The 19142-nt window shown below is 38.4% G+C and overlaps 1 protein-coding gene across 1 annotated transcript in view; it reads right to left on the bottom strand.

Annotated features, from left to right (window-relative positions):
- The window catches only part of sytl1 (synaptotagmin-like 1), a 67180-nt gene extending 58077 nt beyond the window's left edge, over positions 1-9103 (bottom strand). The window contains exon 1 of the mRNA XM_039740244.1: positions 8966-9103. The gene's annotated coding sequence lies outside the window, so the exon portion shown is untranslated. The remainder of the gene's footprint in view (positions 1-8965) is intronic.
- Between the last annotated feature and the right edge of the window lie 10039 nt (positions 9104-19142).

Below are 19142 nucleotides of genomic sequence, written 5' to 3'. Positions count from 1 at the left end.
TTGTCTATGGACAGATTTAAATATAAATGTATAGTGTTAAACAGTGGTAAGCATAAGATTAACATTGTAAACTCTCTACTATGTTTCAACTTTCATGGGAAGTTTTCTTTAAAATTCAGACAGATAATTGTGCCAAGATTAATTATTTTGAGAAGCTGACTACTCCTGCTGCCTAGATTTACTTAAGACTTCCTTTAATTTCTAAAGGGGAAAGCAGTGAAAAGGTACCAGGCCTACTAACCTAACCTAGCAGTGTATTATGTTAGTAGTGACTTCAAAAAGAGGACATCTGAGATTCTTCTTAGCAGAGTTGAGGTGCAACCCACCACATTGTACAAATGATGCAACAAAACACCTTCAGTAGTCTGATAGCTGGAAAAAAAAAGCCTGGGAGTTACACACAGCCTACAGCCAGTCTAGAGCTATTTTGTATTTACTGTACATGACACAAACTTTATTAAATCTAAAAGACCTGGGTAAGGTCTCAGCTTTTGTTTTCTGATTTAACGTCCTACTTCAAGACAAAACAATCTGAAAAATAAAATGTACATGCTTGACGTATAACTGTGGTGCAGCGGTTAGTGGTGAAGTCTCACAGCTCCAGGTGTCTCTGTTTGAATGTCAGCCCAGTCAGTTTACATGCGTAGGTTGCACCTCTCTTGTGATGCTGTCACGTTGGTCTCCTGTCTAGTGTATCTCCAGAAGTAGTTAAAAAAGATTAAATAATTGAGTCCGTGCAATTTATACTTTGTGCCACTGAAATTTTAAAACTTCATATTTGTTGAAATATTATTAAACATAATATCTGGATGTGGATATTTTTGAATGCTCAATATGTTATGCTTCAGTTTAAAATAAAAAACACTTCCTCTCATTGTTAAGCATGAGCATTTCAAAACAGTCAGATACAGCTTTAAAAAAGCAGAAGCAGGCACTGATCCATGGCAAAGTTTTAGCAGCCCATATAGATTTTGCAGTCACTGCATCTGTTTTACAATGTGCAGGAAATGAAGCACCAAGTTTGACCGCAATGAATATTCTCTGAGCTAACCAAGCACAGGTCAGATCAGAAAACAGGAACAGAGATATCAGGTTCACCTCTGCTTAAACACCAGTGCTCATTGCTGTAAACTGCTTTGTGTTTTTTAAAGTCTGGCAGTGAATCAGTTACTTCAGAGCCAGCAAAATATTACATCTTTACTGCCTTAGACAGCAGACTAACATTTTATCTGAATGTCTCCTTCAAAGTGAAATTATTATTTCAACAAGAAAAACCACTAAAAAGGCACATCCTTTTAAATTTAAAATGTTGCCACCATATATTGTAGTGCAAAATAAGATTTTTTACACATTTTAGAAGTTGAGAAAGATTTACAAATAGAAGGTGTAGTGTGCTGTAGTGGGCTGGCGCCATGCCCGGGGTTTGTTTCCTGCCTCGCGCCCTTTGTTGGACGGGATTGGCTCCAGCTCCTGACCCTGTAGTTAGGATATAGAGGGTTGGATAATGGATGGATGGAAGCTGTAGTGTGTAGAATACAGAAAATAAATTCTGCACTTATTAAGAAATTGCTTGTCTCACTACCTAGAGAAATATGAAGGTTAGTTCCTGTAAAATTAAGACTACACATTCAAAGATTCCACAATGCCACACTATGTACATCTAATATCGTACAATAACAATAAGTATCCCGCATATGTAAAAATCCCTACCTCTTTTCACTGGCTACTTAATGCAGAGACACGACTGAGGTGTGAAGCCCATTTCTGAGTGTTTCCTTATAACACTGCATTCCTGTGAGAACCTCATTGTGTTTCTCTGTATCTGCATTAAGGAGGTCAATGCAGCCCCCATTTGTGCAGTAACAATAATGCCCTAAAGTATTTCAGTCATTATCATGTAAAAGACTTAGCAAAAATGTTTATATGGGTGGGTTGCAACCGAAATAGCAGAAGTATTAATTTGTCAACTTATGAACTATATGTAAAAGCAGATTTGACAGTAGTAGCTATGTTATCAAAAAGTTTTGTCTGTGCTATTAAGTATATAACAACATTCCGGGTAAGATATATTTAGGCATGAAGTTACACGTTACAGACTATAATATAAAATTTATTATGCTGTTACTCTATAATAAATTTTAAAAGCTACATTCAAAATACAGTATGCAATTTTATCAGTGTATTACATGAAAGATAAAGTAACTTGTGTATATATATATATATATATATATATATATATATATATATATATATATATATATATATATATATATATATATATATATATAGTCAGAGATGGCTTGGGGGCGACCCAGCTGGGATGCACAGGAGGACCGGAGGAGGGCTTATGCCTTCCCCAGACTATGTGGGGGTGACCACCCTGGTACCTTTGGGGGCCACAGGTACAGAGCTTTGAAGCTCAACCCTGTAGGGGCCCGTGGTCACCGCCAGGGGGCGCCCCTATGCTTTTGGAGCCCTGGACCTCAGCACTTCCAGCACACCCGGAAGTGCTGGGGGAAGAGGAGCACGGACACCCGGAGTGCTTCCGGCACTGGGGCGTGTCGGTGGAAGATTGCCGAGACACACCTGGAGCACATCTGGGTGGATATGAAAGGGGCCGCCTCCCTTCATACAATGGCTAGAGTCGGGTGGAAGAGGACGAGGTCTCTGGAGGAGGCAAGGAGGCGGCTTGAAGGAAGAGACAAGGCATTGTGTTGTGGCCAGGACTTTGGGGACTTTGGGGTTGTGTGGCACTTATTACTTGTATATAGTAGTGTAAATAAACGTGTTGTGGGTGACATGAACAAGTCTGCCTGTCTGTGTCCAGGTCGGCTACCACAATATATATGTTTTTCTGTCTTTTACTTGGAAAACATATAATATCCACAAATAGTGTTTTTTTTAGACTAAGCAATTATATAGTTCTCTGTAACTTTGCAAGGAAAAGTCAGTTTAGAAAATGTACAAATTCAAACTTTAAGTTACCTTGGAAAAAATTTGAACGTAAGCGCCATAGGCTTTGCGACCTAGGAACCAAGATACCCAAACTATTCTACAACATTTCAGCTCTGATGCTGATCTTTCTGATCATAAAATAGGTAATTACGATAGCAATTGATGAGAATAATTCATAATTAATTGCAGAATTATGGTATTTACGAGTGCCTCTTTCTCTTGCATGATTTGGCTCAAAACCTAATGAGCGCATTGTCATCTCAACAGCCATTTTAGTCTAGACCATCCTCAAGAAACTGTGACACACACACATCATTGAGATTTCGATGTTTTCGGTATCGGGGACCCTAAAACATCGTAATCCATTGAAAACTAGAGATTGAAATTTTGATGAATCTAAATCTTATGCTCCTCCCCCATAGACAATAGGTTATGGTGGGGGAGGGTGCAAAGCACAAATGTCAAACCAGCAGGTAAATGTAAAAGCATTTACAGTGGTGTGAAAAACTATTTGCCCCCTTCCTGATTTCTTATTCTTTTGCATGTTTGTCACACAAAATGTTTCTGATCATCAAACACATTTAACCATTAGTCAAATATAACACAAGTAAACACAAAATGCAGTTTTTAAATGATGGTTTTATTATTTAGGGAGAAAAAATCCAAACCTACATGGCCCTGTGTGAAAAGTAATTGCCCCTGAACCTAATAACTGGTTGGGCCACCCTTAGCAGCAATATCTGCAATCAAGCGTTTGTGATAACTTGCAATGAGTCTTTTACAGCACTCTGGAGGAATTTTGGCCCACTCATCTTTGCAGAATTGTTGTAATTCAGCTTTATTTGAGGGTTTTCTAGCATGAACCGCATTTTTAAGGTCATGCCATAGCATCTCAATTGGATTCAGGTCAGGACTTTGACTAGGCCACTCCAAAGTCTTCATTTTGTTTTTCTTCAGCCATTCAGAGGTGGATTTGCTGGTGTGTTTTGGGTCATTGTCCTGTTGCAGCACCCAAGATCGCTTCAGCTTGAGTTGACGAACAGATGGCGGACATTCTCCTTCAGGATTTTTTGGTAGACAGTAGAATTCATGGTTCCATCTATCACAGCAAGCCTTCCAGGTCCTGAAGCAGCAAAACAACCCCAGACCATCACACTACCACCACCATATTTTACTGTTGGTATGATGTTCTTTTCTGAAATGCTGTGTTCCTTTTACGCCAGATGTAACGGACATTTGCCTTCCAAAAGTTCAACTTTTGTCTCATCAGTCCACAAGGTATTTTCCCAAAAGTCTTGGCAATCATTGAGATGTTTCTTAGCAAAATTGAGACGAGCCCTAATGTTCTTTTTGCTTAACAGTGGTTTGCGTCTTGGAAATCTGCCATGCAGGCCGTTTTTGCCCAGTTTCTTTCTTATGGTGGAGTCGTGAACACTGACCTTAATTGAGGCAAGTGAGGCCTGCAGTTCTTTAGACGTTGTCCTGGGGTCTTTGTGACCTCTCAGATGAGTCGTCTCTGCGCTCTTGGGGTAATTTTGGTCGGCCGGCCACTCCTGGGAAGGTTCACCACTGTTCCATGTTTTTGCCATTTGTGGATAATGGCTCTCACTGTGGTTCGCTGGAGTCCCAAAGCTTTAGAAATGGCTTTATAACCTTTACCAGACTGATAGATCTCAGTTACTTCTGTTCTCATTTGTTCCTGAATTTCTTTGGATCTTGGCATGATGTCTAGCTTTTGAGGTGCATTTGGTCTACTTCTCTGTGTCAGGCAGCTCCTATTTAAGTGATTTCTTGATTGAAACAGGTGTGGCAGTAATCAGGCCTGGGGGTGGCTACGGAAATTGAACTCAGGTGTGATACACCACAGTTAGGTTATTTGTTAACAAGGGGCAATTACTTTTTCACACAGGGCCATGTAGGTTTGGATTTTTTTTCTCCCTAAATAATAAAAGCCATCATTTAAAAACTGCATTTTGTGTTTACTTGTGTTATATTTGACTAATGGTTAAATGTGTTTGATGATCAGAAACATTTTGTGTGACAAACATGCAAAAGAATAAGAAATCAGGAAGGGGGCAAATAGTTTTTCACACCACTGTATTATCATCCAAAGGAGTGATTGTGAATGGACTTCACAGGAGGCACCATAATCTTCACAGGCAGGTGGTGGTCTCTAATCTCAGAATGTGTCATGAGCACAAGATGCAGAATAGATAGATAGATAGATACTTTATTAATCCCAAGGGGATTAAATATAGCCTCTTTGTTTCATATATATTTACATGACCAGCTGTGCTAAGCTCATAAATTTGGAAACAAATGGAGTTGTTTCAAATATCATAAAAAATAACAAACTGAAGGTTGACAATTTGTTTATAGAGTTGAGTTACAAGTTAGATTAATAACATATAGTCACACATGCATACCACAGGGTCATCTTACAGGTTCGCCTAAAATAAGTATTACCACCGCATGATGAGAGGGGGTACTGTCACTAATTGTCTTGTGTCCTTTTTCCCCCACAGCCTAAAAAACTGCCCCATGAGTGTAACGAAGCCAAGGAAGCTTCGCTCCTGTAAGGCCATGTCTCATTCCTACGCTGACCTTGTTAATATGCAGACTGGGTCCAGAGCTTGCTGCCAAGTGATTCCTAAAGGGAAATTGTCCCTCACAAAAACCATACTCAATTGCATCCTATTCGTTATTTTTTTTTGTTACTTTTGTTTGAATTAAACAGGGTTTTGCCCAGTTGGCAATCCAGGCACTTGGCTTTGGTCCTGACCTTTCATTTGCCCCGCTACAATATACAGTATACAGTTTATCTGTTTTATTAGCTGCATGTGCAATATCTATGTCATCAACTGTGCAATGCTGTTCGGCTTCTGCTTTTGTCACATGTACATAGATACACAGTTGCATAATACATACAGTAGATACACATTGAAGAGATAGATAGATAGATAGATAGATAGATAGATAGATAGATAGATAGATAGATAGATAGATAGATAGATAGATAGATAGATAGATATTGCTTTATTGATCACAGGAACATAGTTTACTAATCAGGATTCTAAGCCCAATTCTAATTTGAATTGCTAATGCACTTCAGTTAAGAATAGATTTCCAAAAATGCTTTGATTAATAAACTATTATGAAGACCGAGCATATGGTGAACATTTTATGTAGTACCATTGCTAGTCACAATGCAAAATTTAAGTGAAATACACCACGTCTTCCACACCCTACCATTAATAAGATTTTACACATGCTGTGCATTCATCTACATTACACATTGTTGTAAGCTTTTTTAGTGTCAATGAAATGAATTACTTCCTGCTTTCTGATTTCAAAACATAGAATGGAACAATTTTCAGATTTGCAAATTAACCAAAAATAAATCAATAAACAAAACTATAGTACTCTTGGGTGCTGATAAGGGATGAATACACAGCTTTTTCATTTTCTTTAATCTTATTCGACTAACAATTATCTCTTTTTTCCTTCCTTGTACCCTGTATTGTCTGGAAAAAGCAACTACAATTATGGTTTGTTAAGTTTGATATGATTGTATGGAATGTTGTTTTCTTCAAATAATATCAATACCTTTAAACAAAATTTTAAAAAAGCAAATGCATATTGTGGTCCTAAAGGGCATTATCAGGTGTGAAAAATGATGGATGGACAACAGGTGGATGGAGTAAAGTAGTCAGTCTATTGTGTTTTTCTTTACTTAGACAATTACATTTTAACTTACTGCTGATGCTGGCTGTTGTAAACAAATATTTATGGAAGACATTATGGGCGTGTGGCTCTAAACCACAAAGTTCTTTTTTCAACAGCCATATATTATCCGTAAAGCACCTTGAGGTAGTGGTTACTGTGAAAATGTTGTATATTAATTATGTTTGACTCTTTTTTTCTTACTCTAAGAAGATTTTAAATGAAAACCTTACTCGTTGACATTGTTTTTGTTTTGCTGCAAAAAGAATTTTGTAACTTTTGTAACCTGCAGCATGAGCTCCCACTTGATAAACTGCTCTGAAAGAACAGCTGTGTAAGATGAGGAAATATAGAAGTGGCAGATTAATTTCAATAAAGTGAACCAAGTAACTTTCTTCCTGGTTACCAGTGCAGCTCGTATTAGAAGAAACAGCCATAAACTAAAAGGAAGTACATTGAAAACAGAAAAGAGAAAGCACATTCTCACAGAAAGTGGGGCCATATTCTGAAATAAAATATGCAATCATGATGTTAAACTACATACCACTTGTCAATTATAGAACAATGGAGGTAACAATGAAACAAACTAATGAACTAATGAAGGCAAATGGTGGAATAGTGGTGTGGGACACAATACTATTCCTCTCACAGTTCCAAAGGGCTGTATGGATTGTGGATGCACTCCCTAATAATCCATTTTGCTTCCAAAATCACTAAGATTTGTGAGTTAGCTTAACTGGTGACTTCAAGTATGAATGATTTTTTTCTGTGTTGAGTGTGCCCTACAAAGGATGATTGTGCCATCAAGGTTTGGCTTTAACCTTTAATAATAATATAGATCACTTGGTAAAACAAATCACAACTAAAGGCTTTATTTTCTTCTTCTTCTTCTTTACCTGCTGACAACAAAAGCGTTAAGAACCTACAGGTAGTGTGGTATAGTGTTTAGGGCACTGGCAATAAATCACAAGATTGCTGGTTCAGTTTCTGCCTGTGCTCCAACTCTGAAGAAAATCTATAAGCAGATGTAACAAATCAAGGTTTTATACAATCCTTGCATCCAGATGTCTGTCATATACACAATAATAATAAAAACCACCACATCCATTTTGTAAAGCATGTATGTATGGCTCATTTTGTACAAGTGTGTCCTGTGTCCTGTGATGGATGGTGATCCACAACTCCAGGGATGGTTCCTGACTTGTAGGTGCTTTTGCTGGAATAGGCTCTGGACCCTGAGACTCTGAATTAGACATTGGGATGGATTCTGTGTACTTCACTGGCATATGTAAACACCATGTTTAACTCCTTCATTCCTGTGCTCCCTGATAGCATAGCAATCCCAATTGCCAGAAGGCTTTTTACTGATGTTCATTCATGCAATTAGTTACAACACATCCATGCCTACTAGTGCACCCAACCAAAACAAGAATGTCCCATAACCTCTAGTTGAGAAAGATCAGGCTGTCGTTATCAACACAAGAGATACTGTTTTGTTTTGCTTTTTTATATATAAAAAATGTGCCCTAACTGCTCTGCAAAGAAGATTTAGGTCAGTACATCTCCTATGGCATTCTCAGAGCAAAACGATTCCCTTTAGCCATGAATCCCTAAACAAATAAAAAAGCAGCTGATGAAAGTTAAGCAGCAGATTTTGCAAAGACTGATTCATTCGTTTCCACCCGGTTTCAAAAAAAACAAGAGTGTCCTCCAGACAGCATTGAGACACAGGGATGGGCAACAGGGCCACCCTGTTCTCAACAGCTGCTCACACCCATGTTCGGTGCTTTTCCGAGGGTGCGGTGTGTTTACTTTCGCAATATGAACTCCTTGCTTAAATTTGCATGAAAGGTGCACTTGTATCTGTCTGTTACATGTTAACGAAAATAAGCCACAGGAGCGATTACACTTATTGTACACTGATGCCCAGTTTGACACCCTCCGCTTTCCAGTATCGTTAAGAGCCCCCCCACCCCGCGCGCGCTCGCTCGCTCCCTCCTGGCAGGTGTGCGTGTCTGCAGTCTTCGCGGCGTGTGGATGCAGAAGGTGACATTCCCATGCCCCGCTGCAGAACCTGACCCACTTCACCGTGTAACAGCACTGCTGTTAGCTGCACAACTCTTGTGAGCAAAAAAAAAGACACCAAACGCGTTGTATTTTCTATCCCTGTGAAAGAGGCCGACATACAGGTGCACCCAAGAGTTTTAAAAACAGCCACCCTGGCGGCAGCAGCAAAAAGCATGTAACTTTCAGGTGAGAGTAACTTAAAATCGGAGACCTCTTTTACCTGCCTGTCACGGTGTTCCTCTCAAAAGAATCATCGTAGCTTGACAGCAAAAAAAAATCCAACTTTGACAGAAACTGAAACACTCTGCTCGAAGATACTTCTTAGTCTACGTTTCGGAGACCAGTACAGTAGTAAGACGCTTACAAAATGCGGTCTGGAGTCCTCGGCGGAGTCCTCTAATGTGCTCACTTCGCAGGTGAGTCATTCCTCTGTAAAACGCGGAACGGATTTCGTCTGATGCGAGGTTTGAGAAAGGCAATGTTTAAGACGGGTTTGATAGATAGATAGATAGATAGATAGATAGATAGATAGATAGATAGATAGATAGATAGATAGATAGATAGATAGATAGATAGATAGATAGATAGATAGATAGATAGATAGATAGATAGATAGATAGATAGATACTTTATTAATCCCAAGGGGAAATTCACATAATCCAGCAGCAGTATACTTATACAAAGAAACAATATTAAATTAAATAGTAATAAAAATGAAAAAAATTAAAATAAAATTAATGTTCGCATTTACTCCCCCGGGTGGAACTGAAGAGTCGCATAGTGTGAAGGAGGAACGATCTCCTCAGTCTGTCAGTGGAGCAGGACAGTGACAAAAGTCTGTCACTGAAGCTACTCCTCTGTCTGGAGATGACACTGTTCAGTGGATGCAGTGGATTCTTCATGATTGACAGGAGTTTGCTTAGTGTCTGTCGCTCTGCCACAGATGTTAAACTGTCCAACTTTAATCCTACAATGGAGCCTGCCTTCTTAACAAGTTTGTCCAGGCGTGAGGCGTCTTTCATCTTTATGCTGCCACCCCAGCACACCACCGCATAGAAGAGGGCACTCGCCACAACCGTCTGGTAGAACATCTGCAGCATCTTACTGCAGATGTTGAAGGATGCCAGCCTTCTCAGAAAGTATAGTCTGCTCTGACCTTTCTTACATAGAGCATCAGTATTGGCAGTCCAGTCCAATTTGTCATCCAGCTGCACTCCCAGATATTTAAAGGTCTGCACCCTCTGCACAAGTCACCTCTGATGATCACAGGGTCCATGAGGGGCCTAGGCCTCCTAAAATCCACCACCAGCTCCTTGGTCTTGCTGGTGTTAAGGTGTAAGTGGTTTGAGTCGCACCATTTAACAAAGTCTTTGATTAACTTTCTGTACTCCTCCTCCTGTCCACTCCTGATGCAGCCCACAATAGCAGTGTCATCAGCGAACTTTTGCACGTGGCAGGACTCCAAATCATATTGGAAGTCTGATGTATATAGATTGAACAGGACCGGAGAAAGTACAGTCCCCTGCGGCGCCCCTGTATTGCTGCACACAATGTCAGACCTGCAGTTCCCAAGACGCACATATTGAGGTCTGTTTGTAAGATAGTCCACAATCCATGCCACAAGGTGTGAATCTACTCCCATCTCAGTCAGCTTATCCCAAAGGAGCAGAGGTTGGATGGTGTTGAAGGCGCTAGAGAAGTCCAGAAACATAATTCTTACAGCACCACTGCCTCTGTCCAGGTGGGAGAGGGATCGATGAAGCATATAGATGATGGCATCCTCTGCTCCCACCTTCTCCTGGTATGCAAACTGCAGAGGGTCGAGGGCGTGGCGGACCTGTGGCCTCAGGTGGGGAAGCAGTTTGTACTATTAAACACACATTTTTAATTGCAAAGACAAGACCGCCCCAGTGTACATAACGAATGACTATTGCTGGCCCTGTAGAGTGGCCAAAGTAGCAGAAAGAAAGCAAAGCTTCTTAACACAGCAAGATTTTCAATATCTAAAGTGTGAAGTCAAGCAAAATGACACCTTTTATTGGCTAACTAAAAAGATTACAATATGCAAGCTTTCGTGGCAACTCAGGCCCAATACCCTACTACTACAATATCTAAAGAAAGGTTTATAAAACTATGTCAAGTCTACATATTTCCTACTTAGGCATCCATCCATCCATTATCAAACCCGCTATATCCTAACTACAGGGTCACGGGGGTCTACTGGAGCCAATCCCATTCAAGTGTTAAATCACATTATAGTTTTTCTGAGTCCAGAAATGGAAATAACATCAGTATTATTGCATGAAATTCAGTATCCTTAAAAAATTAACCCTGCTTTTAAGATGGGCAATAATTTTCCATAAAACTTTTTCAGTTTAAAGTATTATGCCATGAAGGTTCAAATGAACTCACTTTTCTGAACCAACTTCTAAAATCTAATCTAAATCAAGATTGCATTAAACTAGGGTTATCCAAGCAAAATAGAGCTGTAAAGCATGATCAGCCATGAATGGAAGGAGCAGGACCGTTCTTAGGCAAAGGCAAAGTAGGGCCCCCACTGCCAAAGGGCCCCACCCTACCATTTTTTTTTAGCCGTAACCAAATACAACTTATAGGTCGATATTTCAGAAGTCCAAATTTTCTCTAGTGGCAGAATTATCAGTATGGTTGAGCGCTAGCAGAGAGGAAATAGTGATGACAGGCAGCATCAACCGTGACGGTGGGGCCTGGGATAATGGACGGGGCCCCAGTGGGAGGGCAAGTCATGCTCCTCATCTGCCTCTGTGCAACAGATCGATCATATTATAAATAGCGGAACCTGAGAGGATACAACCATTCCAGAAAACGGCACAACTCTGTTAAAGCTGTGCGCTTTCAAGTAGGATTGATTTATGCTACATTGATTGAGGTCTCTGAGAGGCAAAAGCAGAGGCTGCCGCTTTGGCAAACCAAATGAAACCTTTTTTGATTTCATTAGTTATCTGGTATGATCTTGTGGCGCAAATTAATATTGTGAGCAAAATATTGCAAGGTAAAGATATGCAGTTTGACATCGCTTTGAATTGCATTCAGAACACAGTCGACTTCTTGAAATCCTACACAGAAACAGGTTTTGAATCAGCCCAAGATGAAGCTAAAGATTTAGGTACAGAACTGGAAATAGACGAGAACGAAATACACAATCCAACTGCACAGACCACACATAGAAGGAGAGTGTGGAGGCAATTTGATTATGAAGCTCATGATGAGCCGATATGTGATCCTAAAGAAAAAAGTCCATGTTGAGTTCTTCAATGTCTTGCTAGATCAAGCCCTGATGTCAATGACTGAATGATTTGACCAGAAGAAACCCATTCTGACAATTTTGGGTTCCTGCACAATTTCGGATGCATTACAAGCATGAGCGAAACTGATTTGAGAGAGTGCTGTGATGTTTTTAGCAATATCTTAACAAATGAAATTAGTGGGTCCGATATTGATGCTTATGATTTATGTGCAGAATTGTGCAATTTAACAAATTTGGTTCCACAAACTATTTCTGCTCTTAAAAGTTTGCAGATCATACACAAGAACAATCTGCAAGATTCTTTCCTAAACATCTTTGTTGCATTACGTATCGTTTTGATAATTCCTGTAACTGTCGTGTCTGCTGATCGCAGCTTTTCAAAGCTCAAGCTGATTATGAGTGACCTGCGAACAAGCATGACGCAAGACTGATTGAATGGCTTAGTGTTAATATCAGTTGAGCATGAAGTCATCGACTCCCTTGATTATTCAGACTTTGCAAAAATAAAAGTATGCAAGGTGTTTTTACATTAAAAGTTTGATTACATGCTACGTTAGGTATAGTCAGTAGGTTCCTTTGACATGTTCCTCTCAAATCTGATGTATATAATATATAATCATAAAATGATAATCTATACATCACTAACTATTACGCATTTATATGAATAAAATAATTATTATGCATTCATACGGATAAAATAATTATCATACATTAATATGGATATAAACAGCAGGGCCCCGACAGGTGCCTTTGCCTAGGGCCCCCAAAAACCTAAGAACAGCCCTGTCGTTAGTGAACATTTCACAAACACACACACACACACTCATTCCCTTATAGAACTTTGGGGTGTTAACAAATATGTGAAGTACTACATGTCCGTTAACAATGTTGTATATATTTTTAAAATCCAATTATATTCCTTTGCTTGTTTCCATTGATCACTTTATTTCCGATAATGTTTGTCCAGTGGAGTGTCGATAGTGAGTTTCTATATCTTCTTGATGTTTCGTCTTTCCAAACTGCTTCAAGTGTCTGAATATATCACCTTTTATCTTGATTATATTACTCTTAAATTTCATGGTTCTAATGAGTTTAATTTTGATATCTGATAGTAATGTTAATTTTATTTGTTCTGCAAGGTTTCTTCTTGTTCTGTATTCTGTAAATGGCACTTCAGACAATTTTGAATGTTTGTAAATATCAATATGAGCAAAGTATGTAAACTGATCAGTTTGAGATGTAAACTGTCAAAAAGGTCACAAAACAAACAAAAAGTAGGAAACAAAAATACTTTACATTTAAAACTGACAAGTATAGGAACTGTCAATCTCAAATAACAGCAGAATTTTTATTTTTGAAATGGTAGGATGTGGATTGCTGGTAAAGCACCCTATATATGATAACAAGAGAAGAAATTATCAAAAGAGATTTAGAGATCTAAATGTAAAAAATAGAGTTTAATTGCTGTTGGCAACACTGAGAAAGAGCACAAATCTCTTTTTTGCAAAAAGATATTCTGTTTGCAGACATGAGCCCTCCAGGATGTCAATCTAAGTAATGACAGCCACCTCCCATTGGGGTCTTTCTTTTATGTTTTGGCATCAGAACAGATGGAACTGGAGGTAGAGTGGATGTGACATAATGGCTTATGATTTGGATTGTTCTCCTGTACACTATGTATGGAAGCAAAATTCTTGTCGGAGACTATGCAACACCTTCCCTCTTACTCCCATACACCCTTAAATTAGTGCTCATAACAGACTGACCAGGCTTATGTGTTTGACTATATACAGTATACATGTAAACATATACATGTTTCTATACACCTTCCTAAACCCAACACAGACAGAAACAGGCACAAGTGTAGCACATGCAAGGAGTTCTATCCTGTTTTGTGGGAAACTGTTCTTTAAAAAAGCGTTTCCCACAGCACCAACCCAAGTACAGTCACAAAGCTCCACACAGCAACTCTTCTCTTCCTCTCTCTGCCACCTTGCCTGACTTTGGGTTTTGGAGCTGAGGCAGCTGGCTCTTTTTATGCAGCACCCAGGAGTACTTCTGGGATCCTGTTAACATGCACTTCTGGGTGAGGTAATCCCTGCAGCACCCTTGGAAACCAAAAGGGCTGAGTCAGCAAACCCCACGTCCCATAATGTCCTGCGGGAATCTGAGGTACCGCTGCAACCCATGGGAGCTGCCATCTAACGATCCAGGGGAGATACTGCCCTGTGTACACTCCCTCTCCAGGTCCTTCCGACATGGAGAGGTTCCAGGCAGGAAAGGGGCCTGGTCGTCTACTTATATAAACAGCTTATATAAACAATATACTAGTGGGAACCTAATATTCAGAAGTAATTGAAAATATGTATATGTGGTCATAGAAACAATAGTTAAACACAGATGACTCCCTTAACTATTGTTTCAGCTGTGTACACTTGAGCAGTACCCATCTAATCGTAGCCCACTGTTTGCTTAAAATGTGGTAATCTTTGAAGCACCATTCTACCTAAGTGTCTTCTCTTAATAAAAATTAAGTGCTCAGAGGAGGGGTTCCATTTTAGTTTATCAATTTATTAATCATGTAGTGTATATAATGTACCAAGTCCATATTTTAAAATGTCTTTTTCTTAAAAGTGCCAAAATGTAAAGGTTATAAAGAGTAGATTACGATTTGAAAGCAATTGGGATGTTTTAAACTGTTTATTCATTGGTCAAAGTTTTAGGAATAACATAACATTCCCAATCCCTCTTAACCCATTTCACTATCACATAAACACTGCACCCATCCCAGTAGCACTAGAAATCACTGGGCACAAACATGGACACATTCATAGACATGATAGAGCTGGGCTTGACAATTAGCCTAAAATACAGGTCTTTGGGCATGTCAGAGGAAAACCCCTGAAGACACATAGGAAACGTACCAAATCGTCATAGACAGCATCCAGGCATTTGGGATGGACATAGGGAACTGGATCTTTGAGACTGTAACTCTAACCAATATGCCTGCCCTGTAGTGTGTCTTGATATGTTATTATCATACATTCGAATAAAACAAAGAATGCTACATATACATTATTTCTAAGTTTAGTATCTTATATCCTTTAATATCTATCAACAGTGAATTTTTTAAAGAGACCTTGAGAAGTTTATTTACTTGTCTTCTCTGTTAATCATTGTAAGTTATGAGGATAAGATTAACATACTAGACTTTCTAAAATCAACATTGATTTTATGTATTATTAATTTGGCAGACACTTTTACTCGAAGTGACTTACAAGATTGGGATGCTTTACAACTGTTTATTTTGTTGTGACAGACGGAGAATATACAGATAAATTACTTGCTTAAGTTTGCACAGCAAGGCGAAGACTGAACTAGTAACCTGGTGATATCAAGTTCACCATCCTAAGCAGTAAGCTATATTGCCTAGGAAAACAAAGACTTTCTACATATTATAGCATTCATCTACTATGTACCCCATGCAAGGTGCTTCCCAGGTACAGTACTACTTTGATCCAATATTTTTAAATTTAGTGTGCAGTACCTTCTTTGACAGTACAAGGTTTTGGATGAAATATCTGAAGTCTGTTTAAATGTCACTGCAGTGCAGCCTTGAGCACAATTGTAAAATGAGTTCACCACCCTCAGGAAAGCTTTTTACAGGGCAAGTGGCATTCCTAAATTAAGACAGCAAGTAATATTTCAAGTTATTTATACATACAAAATCATTCTACAATAAAACACAAAAGTTTACAAATGGTTAATAAAATACACATGAATCATGCTTAATAATAAACTGCATACAGTGAATGACAAATTAATAACTCAATATGCCCAGAAATATTCAGATCTTTCATGATACTATATAACAAATACAAACCAAAAGAAATCCATACTTGTGTATGTCCCTGTTCCCAAGCCAAAGTTTAAAAGAAATATTTCAAAAACTGTTTGATTGCCAGATATTACCCTAAACCCACCCAAAGGTGAGAGTACACTCTAATTTAAGACATAAAAAATAATAGTGACAGACAGCCCCAACTCCACTCTAATATCCACTGAAAAGATCAACACCAATTTGGCATTCCCACAAGTAGCTTCCCCATTTTAAACATATCATAACATCTAAAGAAAAGAGCAGCACAGCAATTAGCTCACAATGAAAACTCTGCTCCTTTAACAAAATGCAGCCAATTTAAAAGACTATGGATACCAGCTACACCTCAGACCATCAGCTGCATCATTGTACTCACCTCATCAAATGTACTTAAATAGACCACATATCTTACTTGTTCACTAGCTCAAGCAACATTAGTATCTAAATATCATAAAAAAAAAACTTTCTAGAGTTCAGAATAATGAATAATCAATGTCTCAGTTTCTGTGAGTTTACTTTTCTTACGTAAACATACAATTGCTTTACATATACATATACATATACATATACATATACATATACATATACATATACATATACCATTTTATAGAAACAAGCATTTTAAATAAAGCCAGGTTCTAGTTAAAAGAAATAATGGAGCTAAATGGCAGAGAAAAAAGAAGACATGGATTTTTCCAGAAATTGGCAAAGCATAATGTTTCTAGTATGGCGTAATAGATGTAGGTGAGGTCATTAATAACAAGATGACATGCTGGTTATCTGTCTGTCTCTACTGAATAGAAAAGTGATGAGAAAAACAGTACAGATTAACTCCTAGAAAAATCCTGTTGGAGTATAAAAGAGCAGATACTGCATGTCTTACAAAATACAGAACCTATTTATGAATAAAGAAAATACTTCGTAAACATAGATACGTAAACATGTTGCCACACTCAATGTTCACTCCTGCTTCTTTCAACATAACAGGCAAAACTGGTAGGCACATGCACGTTAAGTGTAGCTTCAGAGCTCGAATCTGCATGGGCCTTACAATGAAGACAGGGCGTATGGTGACACCTTGTAAGTTCTGACAAAATATAAAAAGCCAAAGTAAAAAACACTGCCCCGGAAGACCCACAGAGAACATCACAGCCATGGACAAACCTAGGTGAAAAGTAGAAAATATTTAATAAAGTCAAAAAAGTAGTGTCAAAAATAAAAAATTGTAAAAAAAAGTCCCTAAGTGGCAAAGCACAGAATAAGTAATTCCACCAAAACACTAGATAAAACAGATTCGAAAAATGCAATGTTTAATGTTAAATTTATTAAAAACACTAGATATTAGACATAATCTAAAAAGGCAATATCTTGTGTTAAAAAACGTATTCAAATAACGACACAACAGAACAACACAACTCAAGACTTTCACAAGGCACAATGCTAGACTGAAATTCTTCATCCAAACTCCCTCTTATGCTTCCCTTGCCGCTCTTGTTAAAGCATAATTAGTGCTACTAGCAACATAGGATATTTTTTCAGGAGCTTTTGCAGCATTCCCACCGTAGGAACTTGGGCTACTTGTAGTTCAAGGTAGGTGGTTCCTGGTACTTCTTTTAGCTCGTACTCCAGGGTATGTACTTTTCGTTCAACCTGGAACGATCACTGTTGGGGTTTGGGTGATAAATTGTGCTGATTGGTTAACCAGAAGCACTATTGCCATTTTACAAATCTGTTAATAGTTTGGACTTTGGGAGTAACCGGCAAAGATGGAGCTCTACAATTCACACTGCATCACTCTTCATGGCTGCCACCCTGCTGCACCACACCATGAGATAAATCAAAGCAATAATCTCACTGGTGAACTCGCAATTGCTTTGAAGCAATAAAGTGCAATGGTGCCCCATGAACACCCAATCGCCCTGCACTGTGCACAACATCACTCTTCTTTGCACATCATATATTTTGTATAAAGAAAGACTAAAGAAAAGATAATTCCTGCGGTCGGAAAACATAGATAGATAGATAGATAGATAGATAGATAGATAGATAGATAGATAGATAGATAGATAGATAGATAGATAGATAGATATTTGTATTGGGGAGTGTAATCTAATATGCAGTCCATCTTTTTGGTAGAGATATGTTTCTTTCTCCAACATGGTTTCAGTTTAAGTGGAAATTATAAACAATTCACATTTCCCAGAAACGGTGAGCCCCCTGATGAACAGACAGTTACGCAGTCCTTCATTAATATAAATATGCAGTTTTGAAAGTAGCATTTGGTTTTCATTTTATTTGATTTACACATTTTATATTTAATAAAAATACTGAGAAAGCTTTAACCTCAGAATAGGAGGAGCTGATTTTTTTACTGACTGTATCAAACTCAACTGCAAACTACACAAGTGTATGTAAGAAATGATTCTAAGATAAGGCGGATGGGATAACATCATTCACAAAGAAAAGAAATGCACCCCTCTGGCCTAATATTGTTCAGGCTAAAGATATATCTTAATCATCTGAAAATCTACTTGAAGAGGGCTGACAAGACAGACCAATGGTGATGTTTTAAATGGATTTTGTATAATATAAAGCTTTTGAAACCTCATTCGAATAATTCAAGGAATCATGTATCCCCACCAGAAGAACTCAATTTTCTCACTGCACATGCTACAAAATACAATGCGATAAGTTGTGTCCACAGGTTTTCTCAAGGTCCATAAGCTCCCTTTGGTCTTCCAGATATCTGTACAAGGAACACACATAGGTCCACAATTTTACAGCCAGAACAAAGTCTGTTCTGCTCCTATTGAATCTATATTTTTTTCTAATTATTTGAGAACCATTTTTCAGCACCCTAACATTAGCTTTCCCACAGTAATCCCTCTGCAACTGAATTACAAAGTTTCCTTCACCTTTTCAAGAATGGGGCAGCTATCCATGTCAGTTAATTCAGACTTATTATCATCACCTTCCACAACACATTAAACCAGTGTTAATCAAGACACCTTTACAACAATCCATCATCACTTTTGGCATTTTTGTCCAGATGTTAGTGTTGCTCTGTGGAGACTTCAGTGATCTCATTAGTGGAAATTAACTGAACCCCATAAGATTCTTCTGGCTCTGCCTCCTCCAGTTGATTAGTCCCCCAAAATAATCCTTCCACATCCTTACAACATATCAATTTGGGATTGAATTTTAACCAGCTTTTCTTTGAACAGACTCAGT

The sequence above is a fragment of the Polypterus senegalus genome, chromosome 17 (genome assembly GCF_016835505.1).
Source record: "Polypterus senegalus isolate Bchr_013 chromosome 17, ASM1683550v1, whole genome shotgun sequence".
NCBI lineage: Eukaryota > Metazoa > Chordata > Cladistia > Polypteriformes > Polypteridae > Polypterus > Polypterus senegalus.
This window is presented reverse-complemented; position numbering and strand designations above follow the sequence as displayed.